Genomic DNA, 15,581 nt, shown 5'->3' with positions numbered 1-15,581 from the left:
TACTTATTATTAGAAATGGCAACAGTGGAGAATGAATGTCCCATAACAAGAAGATAGAGAAAAAGAAGAAGCTTATCGACTATGGTATCGGCACGGACTACAAAGGTGGACGCCCGCAATTTTTCAGGACTTATGCAGATCCCAAATACAGATCAGCAGGTACCAGAAGGTAAGAAAAGTTGATTTTGCATATCACTGCGAAACAAAGCGCCAGATAAAATGTCTTACCTTATACACACACCATAATAATACTCCCATGTTGAAGCACATCAACCAGTGCGACTTCATAGCTTACCAAAGTCGTACTAAAACATTTTGATAGATTTTTGAGCGCCGTGTGTAATGTTCTATATTTTCAATGGAACATAGGAAATGTTGGTGTTGTATTCTTGAGTCATATTGCAGTCTACACGTATCTCTTATGTTTGACTGCCATCTACTGGTCAACACTTATCATTACACCATACACCAAATAAAAAAGCTTCGAGGTCGGTAAGCAAAACCAGAAATTTTCCGTACATTAGGCGCACTTTCGAGTTTTGAGAAAAATTTTTTTTTTTAAGTGCGCCTTATAGTCTGGAAAATACGATAATTCTCAAAATAGTTACAAAAAATATCATATATTTATTGATGTTCAAGTAAAACAAATACATACGTATCAATACCAATAGCAGTGCCAGTATCGGATCGATACTAGCTTGATATTATGTATGAATTTGATGTTTTTCACTTCTCGTCTGTGCTTATTGTCACATATCAATGTTTTGTTGTTGCTCATATTAATACCATGTTATTGATACAGTCACCGCAGTGAAAAAGTGAGTGGACACAAGAGAGCTTCAGAGGCAAAAAGTATTTGAGTGAAAACCATTAGTAGTTTTTGCTTTTGTTGACTTATTTTAAACTAACGACTTTACTTTGCTAAGACAGTTGTATGCTGACGCCACCGGAAGACTGGAGGCAATTTCATATTGTGTGTTTGTGTTTTGGTCGCATCCTCATCCCGAATCTCGATCATTCCTTGCAGAATTTGAAGAGAATTGTTATGTACGCGAGGGGTGGAAGGAGACGACACCACAACAGGTTACCAGGTTTATTGTAACCTTTGATGAGTGAGTGGGAGGTGTACGCTACTCTGTGTGTTTGTTGCAGGACTATGTGGGATATTAACCATGTCAATAATACCAGACGGTGTTGTACGTGCGTGATGGATGATTCTTTCGTCAGTCCGAGAGGGCGAGGCGAAGAGGGAGTCCGTAAGCAAGCAGGTGGTCGAGGGCAGGAGAGAAGCGACAAGGTCCGTGTCCCGGCGGGGGTCGAGGATCGAGGGAGGCAGTCCAAAGTCCGGAGGGAGGTCGAGACACAGAGCTCGAGCACACGGGACAAGGCGGGTACTGCAGGAGAAACAAAGAACATGAGACGAGGGAACATGAAGGACAAGGAGAACGAGTGCGAGGACAACGAGAGGGAAGCCAGAGACGTGAATGCTTACTACAAAGAGTTAAAGGCCTACTGAAAGCCACTACTACCGACCACGCAGTCTGATAGTTTATATATCAATGATGAAATCTTAACATTGCAACACATGCCAATACGGCCGGGTTAACTTATAAAGTGCAATTTTAAATTTCCCGGGAAACTTCCGATTGAAAACGTCTATGTATGATGACGTATGCGCGTGACGTCAATGGTTGAAACGGAAGTATTCGGACACCATTGAATCCAATACAAAAAGCTCTCTTTTCATCGCAAAATTCCACAGTATTCTGGACATCTGTGTTGGTGAATCTTTTGCAATTTGTTTAATGAACAATGAAGACTGCAAAGAAGAAAGCTGTAGGTGGGATCGGTGTATTAGCGGCTGGCTGCAGCAACACAACCAAGAGGACTTTGAGTTGGATAGCAGACGCGCTATCCGACGCTAGCCGCCGACCGCACCGATGATCGGGTGAAGTCCTTCGTCGCGCCGTCAAACGCTGGAACGCAGGTCAGCACGGGTGTTGATGAGCAGATGAGGGCTGGCGTAGGTGGAGAGCTAATGTTTTTATCATAGCTCTGACGAGGTCCCGTAGCTAAGTTAGCTTCAATGGCGTCGTTAGCAACAGCATTGCTAGGCTTCGACAGGCGGCACAGCATTAACCGTGTGGTTACAGGTCCAGTGTTTGGTTCGGTGTCTCCTGATAGTAGTATTGTTGATCTTCTGTCTATCCTTCCAGTCAGGGACTTATTTCTTTTGTTTCTATCTGCATTTAAGCACGATGCTATCACGTTAGCTCCGTAGCTAAAGTGCTTCACCGATGTATTGTCGTGGAGATAAAAGTCACTGTGAATGTCCATTTCGCGTTCTCGACTCTCATTTTCAAGAGGATATAGTATCCGAGGTGGTTTAAAATACAAATCCGTGATCCACAATAGAAAAAGGAGAAAGTATGGAATCCAATGAGCCCTTTTACCTAAGTTACGGTCAGAGCTAAAAAAAGATACGTCCTGCACTGCACTCTAGTCCTTCACTCTCACGTTCCTCATCCACGAATCTTTCATCCTCGCTCAAATTAATGGGGTAATCGTCGCTTTCTCGGTCCGAATCGCTCTCGCTGCTGGTGTAAACAATGGGGAAATGTGAGGAGCCTTTCAACCTGCGACGTCACGCTACTTCCGGTACAGGCAAGGCTTTTTTTTATCAGCGACCAAAAGTTGCAAACTTTATCGTCGATGTTCTCTACTAAATCCTTTCAGCAAAAATATGGCAATATCGCAAAATGATCAAGTATGACACATAGAATGGATCTGATATCCCCGTTTAAATAAAAACAATTCATTTCAGTAGGCCTTTAACGACGTTCCGGCGCACGTTCCAAGGGCCGACTGGTCTTTATACTGCCCCGCTGATGATCAGCAGGTGCGCAGATTGCCGATAGTTTGCAGCTGCGGCGATGAGTGGACGTGAGGCGCTCGGCGCGTGCAGGGGCGTGTCCTGGCATACTGCCAGATAGAGTGTTGGAGGATCTTGCAGCGGAAGAATTGAGGGTTCGAGACCACGCCGTGACAAGAATGATCAAATACCGTATTTTCCGGACAATAAGGCAGACTTAAAACCCTTTTTTTTCCTCAAAACTCGACAGTGCGCCTTACAAACCGGTGCGCCTAATGTACGGAATAATTCTGTTTTTTTCTTACCGACCTTGAAGCAATTTTATTTGGTACATGGTGTAATGATAAGTGTGACCAGTAGATGGCAGTCGAACATAAGAGATACGTGTGGACTGCACTATGATGGCAATATGACTCAAGTAAACAACACCAACATTTTATATGTTCCATTGAAAATATAGAACATTCTGCACAGCACTCAAAAATCTATCAAAATGTTTTAGTACGAGTTTGGTAAGCTATGAAGCCGCACCGCTTGATGTACTTCGACATACTAGTATTATTATGGTGTGTGTATAAAGTAAGACATTATCTGGCGTTTTGTTTCGCAATATTATGCAAAAAAAACTTTTCTTACCTTCTGCTACCCGCTGATCTGTATTTGGGATCTGCATAAATCCTGTAAAACATAATCAATGCAACATTTTGACCAAAGGAACCACCATTACATGTTATGTAGACCACAAGGAAGAGTTTTACATTTAGAAAAAAATAAAAATAATATATGTATTTTTTTACATATGAAAAAATATTCTAAAAATAGACTATTCATCGGCAGTGCGCCTTATAATCCGTTGCGCCCTATGGTCCGGAAAATATGGTAGTTATTGTAAAATGAAATCCTCGGTGTATAGTATTTGGTTTTTACTTCACTATAGCTTCATTTTGTCCTGAGCGGTTGCGGTGATGCTCTCTTAGTCCTGTAAAGCAGGTACTAGAGTATGTGTGTGTGTGTGTGTGTTATTAGGTCACTAACCAAGTGGTGTATCCCCATGTCACATAACACTAAGAGTAAGAGAGCAGTTGTAGACCTTCCTCCTGGAGGTAATATAGTCCAAACTCACTTTCATGTCCACTTAGTCGAGCGACCTCTTAAGTATTGATCTTGTTCACAAGAGGTTTGCTGCGCTCCTCGTGCACACCCTCTTTGCACCACAGGGCACCGAATTTGAACCCGGCTGGAGTTTCAATAAGTCTAAAAGAGCTCAGTACTGCCGGTCACACATAATGAAAGGGAAACAAAAAAATTAAAGTCTTTGCTCCACAACACCAGAGCTTGTTCTCATGAGGATGTGGTAGGATTTCATGCATAAGAGTTGCACTTTGAATATCATACAATTCATATTTTTCACTTTGACACCAGTTTAAAAAAAAGGAACTTCCACTAAGACATAGGTGTCAAAGTCGTTTTCACTGAGGGCCACATGGCAGTTATGTTTGGCCCCAGAGGGCCGCTTCTCAAAGTGATTACTATTATTACACATTATGCATTTAATTAGTCGATTTTTTTTTAAACTAAAAAAATATGGTGAGTTGCTATAATTTTAACTCGAATTTTAGTGTATTTTACTGTAAATGGAAAAACAGTACTGCTGTTTTTATGGTAACAAAAAAAAAAGGCAGCTCAGTTGCCAGAATTTTACTGTAAAATGTACATTTGTTTTTTACTATAATATAAAAAAGACTGCAATTTTACACTGCATAGGCTGAGGTAGATGCTCTATTGCGGTCAACAGCGACCTTGTAGCTCTGTGACTGGCGCAAAAGGCAGTTGCAAGCCCGCTCCCAGGTCTTCTTACAGCGTTGCACCAAGGCCAATGCTGAGGGAACTGTGGAGTCTGTGATGCGTAAGGAGAACAGATGGTTGATGACCAAAAACAAAGGGGACAGACCAGTGGATTAACAAGGAAGGGTGTTATGAACCAACTCCATCCATTTAAATTGCTTGATCCACGCCAGGCACCGTAGTTTGTCCCCGTACTAACGTTCCTGATCAGCCTCGTTATCGACCTCTGCCTATTTTTGGAGTCTGTCTTCTGCCTGCCACATTTTGGATACATTTTCTGTGTAGGACTGTCCTTTGTGTACCCACCCTTGCCTGGTAACAAACTCGCCTGCATCTTGTTTGCCAACTCTGCCTTTGTGTCCTTCCTCTGTCAAGTCTGTGACAGAACGAACGGGCCAGCACGGACTCCGCTGGGTCCGTGCTGGCCCGTTCGTTGAACTGACTAACTTCAGTAGTCAGTTCAAAGGGATCATGAACTGATGATCATGGTCTAACTGACCAACTTCAGAAATCAAGGTTAGTAGCTAGTTCAGCAAGAGGAAGACCTCTCCGCTCTAGGAAATGGCCTCAAGAGCTTGTCAAAGCAGCAGGAATCTATGGCCGCCAATCTAAGTGCTCAACTCAACACCTTGTTGATGACGTTTCAAAGCGACGCAGCTCCTGCGACTATTCCTGCGGTGGCACCTTCAGCTCCAGCCATTCTGGCTTCCTCATCCTTGCCTTCAGCTCGTCCGGCTGCCACCTCTCTGGTCAATCGGGCGATGTGTGCCCCTTTTTGACAAAATGCGAACTTCTTCACTTTGAACTCCAGGCCACAGCATTTCCCACTGAACGAGCTCGGGTGGCTTTTGTTATCTCGCACCTGACGGTTAGAGCAGGAAAGTGGGCCTCCGCTGAATGGAGTCGTCGTTCTGAGTCCTGTATCACGTAAAGTATGCAGCATTTGTCAAGGCCCTGGAGCAAGTGTTTCAGCGGGATAGAAAAAGGAAAAAAAGGAAGACAGAAGGGGGAATTGTGGGGACAAGAGGAGGATTAGACAGAGAGACAAAAACAACAACAGCAAACACAACAACAACAATAGAGCAACATCAGCAAATACGACATGTACAAATATGATGGTAAAAGTAATAGCAAATAAGCAGTTAGCGAAAATATAAAAAATAATACAGCTATGACAATAAGCATTATTACACTAAAAATGGAGCAATACGAATACCAATAGAAATAGCGCTATTGATTATGAACAATACCAATACTTTACCTTTATTATCAACAATACAGTTGTTCAAATGCAACAATACATATACGTAATGATAACTTGAGATACGAAAGAATGCAGAAAAATGGAGGGGAAGAAAGAGAAGCAACCTACATTAACCTTGTAGATTGTTATAGTAACAATAGGTTAAGCTTTGTCAGTGTGCCATGTGTTATACAGTTTACCCTAGGGCAACAACGTTAATATATGTTTGATGAAACGTGATTATGTGCATGAGTGTATGTGTGCATATGCACTTGTATATGTACAGTATGTGTATATGTATGTTTGTACAGTGAATGTATATGTACAGAATGTGTATGTGTGTGTTTGTACAGTGAATGTATATGTACAGTATGTGTATACAGTATGTGTGTTTGTACAGTGAATGTATATGTACAGAATGTGTATGTGTGTGTTTGTACAGTGAATGTATATGTACAGTATGTGTATACAGTATGTGTGTTTGTACAGTGAATGTATATGTACAGTATGTGTATACAGTATGTGTGTTTGTACAGTGAATGTATATGTACAGAATGTGTATATGTGTTTGTACAGTGAGTGTATATGTACAGTAAGTGTATATGTAGGTTTGTACAGTGAATGTATATGTACAGTATGTGTATGTGTATGTTTGTATAATGAATGTGCGTGTGGATGTACGAACTTTGATTGTATAAATATGTACTGTATTTGTATATGTATGTGGGAGCGTAGGTACCTGTGTATGTATGTATGTGAGTATATGTGAATTTGTATGTACAATACATTTGACTCCCAGTTTGTGCGGGAGCCAGAGTACGGCCCCAGCCTCCCCGAGAGCCCAACCCACAAACAGTAGGTGTGGTGCCCAGGGAACCAGGGACCACCGCCCCCACGCAGCCAAGCCGGACAGCGACAGGAACCCCAGAGCCCGGCCCACCGCGCCGCCCACAAGGGCCAGCAGCAGGCAGAAGACAGACGCACCCGGCAGAGGACAAGGCACGAGAAAAGCAGGGGACAGCCAGACCCCAAGCCAGCGAGAGACCACACCCCACACGGGCAGAAAGGCGGGACGCCCCGCCCGAGAGGCCCGGAGACCCCCCGCAACCGGACGGGAAGACCTCCCCCGCCCCACCGGCAACCAGGCCCCCATGAGCCCACCCCCTACCCCCGGAGAGCGCGGCGAGGCCAGCCCCCGGCCACCCCACCCAAGTCGGCCGCCACAGGACCACCCAGCACGGGGCCATGGGAACCACCCACCCCACCCGCAGGAACCCCAACGGTGGAGATGGAACAACCAGCAACCGCCCTGCCGAGTCCCCCCCCTGAGGTAGGGGGAAAAAAAATAAATAAAATAATTATAATATTAATAAAATATATTAAAAATAAATAAAAATAAATAAATAATTAAATATATTTTGCCATTGAGTTCTGACTGGAACACCTCAGTGCTGCTTTACGTTTTTTTGGGGGGGACTTTCCAATCACATCAAGGAACAAATGATCTCACTGGACCTCCCTGAGCACCTCGAAGACTTGATCGCACTGGCTGTCAGATTTGTGTGGGCTATGGGGCGAGTGTCCATAGCCAATAGGTGGAAGAATCCCCTCAATTTCCCCACACCTGGCGGACAACTCCCTGCTGCCATGCCCTCCTTTACGCTGCCATCGGATGAACCCAGGCAATTAGGTCTGACACGGCTTAACCAAGAAGAGTGCACATACAGAAGGACAGATGGAAAGTGTTTTTTACTGCAGCCAAGGGGAAGACCTAGTGGCGAACTGTCACCTCAAGAAGGCCAACTCAGGGGAAATTGCGCATGATGCGGTGAGTCCCTAAGTGGCAATAAGCAATCCTACTCTTTGCAAGCCATATGTACAGTGTTGCTCACAACGTGCCACTGTTAAGGTTCCTGTTTTTGTGGACTCTGGTTCAAAAGCTAACCTGATGAATCTTTCCCTCGTCGGGCGATTAAAGCAACCATTATTCCGCCAAACGCATCCTCTGGCAGTAAAAGCAGTCGGCAAGATTAATCACCGGACACCCAGGGTAATTCCCTTATATACACTCACAGAGCAGTTAAACTTCCATGTGTTTTCAAAGTCCAATTATAAGGTCATCCTGGGCCACCCATGGGTCGTGGCTGCCAGGACACCTGTTTGGAGAAGCCCAAGGCCTGAAAGATGGCAGACATGACACAAATGACTATGTACATCCATGCAGGAATATAGCATCATAAATAGCCTGGTAAGCTATGCTACATACATGTACAAGCTAACATCTATTTTTAATGGACTTACTGTTTCACAGTTGCCATAAATTGTAGGAACTGTCTCTGCAAATAAATGTAGTTTTGGGTAGATCAGACCTGGGCATTTTGCGGCCCGCGGGCCACATCCGGCCCTTTGTGCGTCCCTGTCCGGCCCGCGTGAGGCCAATCATAAATTACAAAATAAATGTACATTTTCTATGTCGAGTGTGCAATACAACGGTGCTGCTTTTGTTTTGAAAAGCGTTATTTGTATTACTTCCATGTGGACGTATGCGCGTGCTTGATTGTGAGTGAATGTGAACAGCTGCAATCACAAATTACAAAATAAAGTTGAAAAAACATCTATGTCGTGCGCGCAATACAACTGTGCTGCTTTTATTTTGAAAAGTGTTATTTATGCGCGTATGTCCGTGTGTAACCTGTGAGTGAAGGTGCACAGCGACAAGTGATGCCCGGTTTACACCCGAAACGCTAAAAAGAGAAAAGTTGCTGACGAATGGCGTGTTTTCAACAAGACATGGACTGCCAAGCAACGTTCCCTCTAAGGTGCGCGCCTGCGCAATGGCGCACTGCTCAAGCGTCCTCTGCGCACAGCAAATATATGCCGCGCACCAAATCAAACCCATCTGAATTCTAAACAAAATAAACACATTTATTCTGTTTAATTTTGCAATGCAACTCTGAGTGACAGTGACAACAAGCGGCCCTAACAGTGTTCGTCAACACCGTTCAATTGAACACCGTTCAATTATTGTAACGTCTATCGAGATGCCTCGAGGCCAGGAATTATATCGATCACTTTATTGAGCAAAACTGTTTATGTTCGGCCATAACCACACCAAAAACATGAGTAAAACACTTCTATCTCGAAAAACTAGTCATTTTCTGCCGTACAAACCAGGCCAAAACCAACTTGTCATCTGTCACCAACACGCATACCACTAAACCACTGGTGCGTTTATGGCCACACAAAAAGTCGGACAACTCAAACACCACACAAAGTTACACTATGACTCCTCAGTCATACGTGTGCTTATTCTACTGTCATTTATTATGAATGTTAATTTATTTATATTAATCATGGAATGCTGTTACTAGAGAAAGTTACAGGAATGCACACTTCATCCTATGCTTACATTTCATTGTGCAACATGAGGATGTTTAAGGGGAATTAAATGTGATCTCTGAAAGGGGTACAAATGATTTCCAAAGCAGTGCTTTTGGTATAAAGTTAAGTTAGGTTAAATGAAAGTATTATTATTAATTATTATTATTTATCTTACGGTATATATCAAAAATAATATTGAGCAAAATTTAATTGAAATATTGTCGATGTGGCCCTCCAGCAGTGCTCGGGTTGCTCATGCGGCCCCCGGTAAAAATGAATTGCCCACCACTGGGGTAGATCCTTGCAGTGGTTCTTAAACTGTGGTACGTGTACCACTAGTGGTATCCGGGCTCCATCTAGTGGTACGCCAAAGAAACACTTTATTAAAGTACAGTTTTATGTTCCAATATTCAAACACGGTGTTACTGTTCAAATTGTGTGTAATGTTACAATGGCCAACACTATTATATATACTAGTTAAATAAAACCACTGCCTTGTTTTTAATGAATACTTTGGCCTACTACCTTACTGTATTTTAATGTTGGTCATTATGGTGGTACTTGGAGAGCCAAGTTTTTTCCGAGGTGGTACTTTTTGAAAAAAGTTTGAGAACCACTGGTACATTGTCATCCGACTGATACAAGTGTATCTAAGGCTACATGTCCGACTGCAGTTCTCGGTAGGTACCTGCGTTAGAGACTTCAAGTAGGTACGTTGTCACGAAATACAGACGTTAACCAGAGACTTCTCTCAGATGAGGCTGGAAGTTTGTGTAGCGACCTGTGCTGGTTAATACAAACAATAACAGAACATTTTCGGCCGTTGGGTCGCACTGTTGACATATTTTTGTTTGGAATTTTGTTTCCCGGTAAACTTTTACCATGAATGGAGATATCCGCTGACATAACAAAGGTAAAATACCTCACATTCTTCTCACATTTTGCTCATACGGCTCGTTTGGAACGAGGCAAAACATTTTTATTAATGTATCTGCAACGCCTCCATAGGTTGAATTCAAATTTCCGGGACTTATGGGGATCCCAATTAAACAAAAACAAGTACCAACAGGTAAGAGAAGTTGGTTTTGCATAATAATACTACTTTTAATCCAGGTGGTGACCTTGTTTTAGCCAGGTAATCCAAAGCTAATTAATAAAATACATCTAAATGAATATAATAGATATAAATGTAGCATTTTTGGTGGTACATTTAAGTGTTTTATTTGCAACCTGTACACCGGAACAAGTGAAGTATATTATAGCAAGACTTTTTGGGTTAATATTTCCTTCATCTGACTAAATCGGGGGTCAGCAACCCACGGCTCTTGAGCTGCATTCGGCTCTTTAGTGCCACCCTAGTGGATCCCTGGAGCATTTTTAAAAAAGGATTACAAATGGAAAAAGAGGGGGGAAAAATATTGTTTTTGCTTTAGTATGTTTTTTGTTTGAGAACAAACATGACACAAACTTTCCCAATTGTTAGAAAGTGTCAGGACGTGGACTATGGGATGGTTTGTTTTCCCGGAATGCAAAGGAATTGGAGCGGACGTGGCGTGAAGGTAAATACATCATTTTATTTTAACACTAACAAAAGGTACAAACTAGAGGCGCGCACAAGGCGGAGATAAAACTTGGCTATGAACAAAACAATAAACTAGCACTTGGGCAAAAGCCATGGACATGAAAACGAAAACACTTACCGTGACGTGAAAAAACAAACACTTACGTGGCATGGCATGAAGCATAAACAGGGCATGATAATGACAGAGGTAATGTCGCCAGACAGACTAACTGAAAAGGACAGGCTTAAATACTAGCGACGTGATTGATGACAGGTGTGTGAGTCGGAACGTGAAAACAGGTGCAACTAATGGGTTGACATGGTAACAAAGCAAGGGAGTGAAAACAGGAACTAAAAAGAGTCATAAAAACCAAACAGAAAATAACTTCAACAAAACATGATCACCGACATGACAGAAAGTCCACTGTTCAATATGTTTGTGTGAATGCTTCACTGATGAGACTATTTGGTGGACATTGTTTTAACCTACTAATATCGGCGGTTCTTGAACTCACCATAGTGTGGAGTGTGACGCAACAGTTTGTTTACATGTAAAATCTTCAACTCCTTCTTTGTCTCATTTTGTCCACCAAAAGTTTTATGCTGTGCGTGAATGCACAAAGGTGCGCTTTGTTGATGTTATTGACTTGTTGTAGTGCTAATCAGGCATATTTGGTCAGTGCATGACTGCAAGCTAATCAATGCTAACATGCTATTTAGGCTAGCTGTATGTATATATTGCATCATTATGCCTCATTTGTAGGTATATTTGAGCTAATTTAATATTCTTTACTTTCATCCTCTTTGTATATGTAACAGTCACTGTTCTGCGTTGTGTATTTCTTAGTGAGGTGCACACACCGGAGTTGAATCTTGGAGGATTTATTCACCTTTTTTTTTTAATAGAAACAAAAACAGGGCGTCACACACAGTCCACGACAAACAGGATCTCTCTCCACAGCTCCAAGCGTCAGTGCTCACTCAATTCAATTATGTATGTTTACATGTGGAAATAACAATAATAATAATAATAATAATAATAATAATAATAATAATAAGGTACATAAAGCATAAAATAATCTCAAATAAATTAATTAAATAAAACACAGTATGTAAAATATATACTTCAGCAAATAACAATATATATTAACAAAAATGATCCTTAAATGTGCAGCAATACACCTCATCTTTCCCACCCACATCAATTATTTTTATATTTTTTATACAATAAACTATGCCAAAAAAACTCATAACAGACATACCTTTTTTTTAATAGAACAAAAACAGGGCGTCACACATGGTCCACGGCAAACAGAATCTCTCTCCACTAAAGAATAAAGAAAAAAATAATACACACTCATATTAATGCTACAGCGGCACACAAGATGTCCACACAGACACACAGCAGAGCCCCTGACCCGTGCACAAACTCACAAGACAGGAAACCCCGCAACAACTGCCGCTAGCAGTAAGCTAATCAAGCTAATCCACACATCCTTTAGCATTCAAAAGTCCGTTTTTTTTTCAACAATTCAACAACCATCATTCGGGAATTCACCCACCAACAAGTCACAAGACAATGCGCATTCCCACAAAACACTTTTAAAAGCGACAACCAAAAAGTTTATAAAAAAAACAAAGGGAGAGAGATATAAATGTGACTTACCAGCTCCGAGCGTCAGTGCTCACTGAAGCTGGTCACAACGGTGCGACGCCAAATCACCCCCCAGGGAAACAAAAAGGTATGTAACGGAAAAAAATAGAGTGGAACCTATTTACAATGAGAAACACTTTTGGGGAAGTTCACAACAAAAAATTATGTGAATAATTGACCAAAATTAAATTAAAATAAAATACAATTTAGCTCGGCTACATATATAATTTATATTTGCATGTCTCATGACACATTATCTGTATGTAATATTGGCTGCATTTCACATAGTTGTTTGTGTGCCATGTTGTTCCAGACCACAGCAAACATTACCTAGCTTGCCAAAGAGTGTAATACATCCACGAGAAGAAGACAGCATGTCATTTACTTTAACTTGGACACACACATCTATACCTTTGGCCATTAAAAGCCAGTAATTTCCAGGAGTTATCTCACCTTCTCGGTAGCCTCTGATTTACTAATGGTTTCTAATGTTGTAAAAATGTGTAGAATAAATATTACATTTCAACATTTCTGTCAACAAAGTCTTGTTTCAGCCTGCAACACATGATCATTTTGATAGTAGGCTATTCTAGCTAATATAGACACTTACCTCATGTGTTGCCTTTATTATAAGACTTATATGCGGCTTTTCAGTTTTTGCAGCTCCAGACAGATTTTTTTTTTGTTATTTTGGTCCAAAATGACTCTTTCAACGTTTTGGGTTGCCGACCCCTGGACTAAAGTAATCAATAATTAAAGTTATGTATTTATATTTTTACCCCGTTTAAATTTAACTGTTTTGTTTTAGTTTAAATGAGTGTTTTTGAATTTTTTAAATTAAAACTTTTTTTTTTCTTTCAAAAATGTATTGATGATTAAACATGAAATACGGAATGTATTTCAGTGACCCTAGTGTGGATAAGCGGTATAGAAAATGACTGGATGAATGTTCTGAACTCTTCTTTCCATCCCAGAGTTACTTGATGCCGTTTTTCTTGATACTGAGCGGTTGTTACAGCAACTAAAGTTTTGAAAGCTATGAAATGACCATCAAATTACTCAATGCAAGCTGCAGAACTAGTAGCACTAAAGCATGTACACTACCGTTCAAAAGTTTGGGGTCACCCAAACAATTTTGTGGGATAGCCTTCATTTCTAAGAACAAGAATAGACTGTCGAGTTTCAGATGAAAGTTCTCTTTTTCTGGCCATTTTGAGCGTTTAATTGACCCCACAAATGTGATGCTCCAGAAACTCAATCTGCTCAAAGGAAGGTCAGTTTTGTAGCTTCTGTAACGAGCCAAACTGTTTTCAGATGTGTGAACATGATTGCATAAGGGTTTTCTAATCATCAATTAGCCTTCTGAGCCAATGAGCAAACACATTGTACCATTAGAACACTGGAGTGATAGTTGCTGGAAATGGGCCTCTATACACCTATGTAGATATTGCACCAAAAACCAGACATTTGCAGCTAGAATAGTCATTTACCACATTAGCAATGTATAGAGTGTATTTCTTTAAATTTAAGATTAGTTTAAAGTTATCTTCATTGAAAAGTACAGTGCTTTTCCTTCAAAAATAAGGACATTTCAATGTGACCCCAAACTTTTGTTACAATACACACAGATAGCCAATTTGCATTCTCAACAGTGCACACATTTGCACAACACTGGCAAAATAGAGGAATGGTAACGTCAACAGGAAAACCTGTAACACATGGAGAGCTATTAAAATAATTATTAGAAGCGGTACAGTTACAAGCTAAAATTGCAATATGCAAATGTGCGACACACACCAACGGAACGGACGCAATATCACTAGGAAATGCGTTTGCGGACAAAACAGCAAAACAAGCAGCAAAAGAACAAATACAGGTTTTTAGCTTTTTTCGCGGACAAAAAAAAAAATGTTGGTTGCAGCCAGGTACTGCACTCCTATTTCACTGCAGTTGCTTTAAGACAAGATTAATCAATCAGCAGCAGTCTTATAGGTCATTTAATTGATTATTACAATTGTTTATTATTGCAAGGTGTGCACATGAGCCAGAAATAAGTGAAACGACCACTACAGATGTTCACTTTGTGTATGATTTCCTTGTAAATTCCCCTGGGTGTATGTTCATTTTTAAAAAACACCAACACTGGTCTAAAAATGTAATAGGCCTGAGAGAGAAAACTGGGTCAGGCTTGTGAAACAGGAAGAGTATGAATATGTTCCTTCATTTCCTCTCACATTGATATTCTACTACAGTATTATGTTTAATCTTGTGCAGTCATTTAAAATATCTATGGATGATCATACCTTTTTTTTTTATTTTTATGTGGCTCTCTTTCTCTCAGCCGTGTTCCTGTCACACGTGCTTCCTGTAAATGCTGCTGTGCTGGCTAAACTTCTCCCTGCGGATCAATAAGGCGCAATAGAGATTTGACATCCACTGCAAAGTAGCAGCACACATTTGTTGTGCTTCAAATCATTCGCTGCATCTTCCGAGGACAGCGCTTATTATGCTGCTGACTCAAAAAGCTGCGTGTTTTCCCTGTCAAGATTGCAGTAATTACCGCATGAATCAGGCGTCTCAGCCATTGTTCTGACATATCTGCAAGAAAATACGTTATTGCCTAACATTACTTGTCATTGGTGTCTGTGGAGGGGGGGGAGTGGCCTGCAGACCTGCAGCGAAACGGGGTGTGCCAGGGCCGGCTTCGAGATCAGCGACAGGTGCGTAGATGGCCCACCTGGGCCTGATTATCTAATCACCTGTCGCTCTGTTAAAAGGCAGCAGCCGGGGAGGAGAGAGGAGTTGGAGGTGGAGCTGGAGCGAGAGCGAGAGAGAGACAGAGACAAAGAGACACATGTTGAAAAGCACAACCAAAAAGACTTTATTGAGAAATAAAACAGTGTTCTAAACCCTGGAAAGGAGCTGTCATGTCAGTGATTGGTGGTCCGAGGAACCCGGAGGAAAGAAACCTCCACGGTGTCTAAATAACTGGCAGCACTAAGTCGTTGTCTTGGCTACAATTAAA

The 15,581-nt window shown here is 41.4% G+C and overlaps 1 long non-coding RNA gene across 1 annotated transcript; it reads right to left on the bottom strand.

Annotated features, from left to right (window-relative positions):
• Nucleotides 1-841: 841 nt before the first annotated feature.
• LOC133659280 (uncharacterized) lies at nt 842-12,600 on the bottom strand. The gene is made up of 4 exons (XR_009827611.1): nt 12,569-12,600; nt 12,165-12,229; nt 3,509-3,550; nt 842-1,394 (listed from the first exon to the last, which is right to left on the bottom strand). It is a non-coding gene; the product is annotated as an uncharacterized LOC133659280 (long non-coding RNA).
• Nucleotides 12,601-15,581: the final 2,981 nt, after the last annotated feature.

This window comes from Entelurus aequoreus, linkage group LG10 (genome assembly GCF_033978785.1).
Source record: "Entelurus aequoreus isolate RoL-2023_Sb linkage group LG10, RoL_Eaeq_v1.1, whole genome shotgun sequence".
Taxonomy (NCBI): Eukaryota; Metazoa; Chordata; class Actinopteri; order Syngnathiformes; family Syngnathidae; genus Entelurus; species Entelurus aequoreus.
Note: the sequence above shows the minus strand (reverse complement) of the source record. Positions and strands in the feature narration are given on the sequence as shown.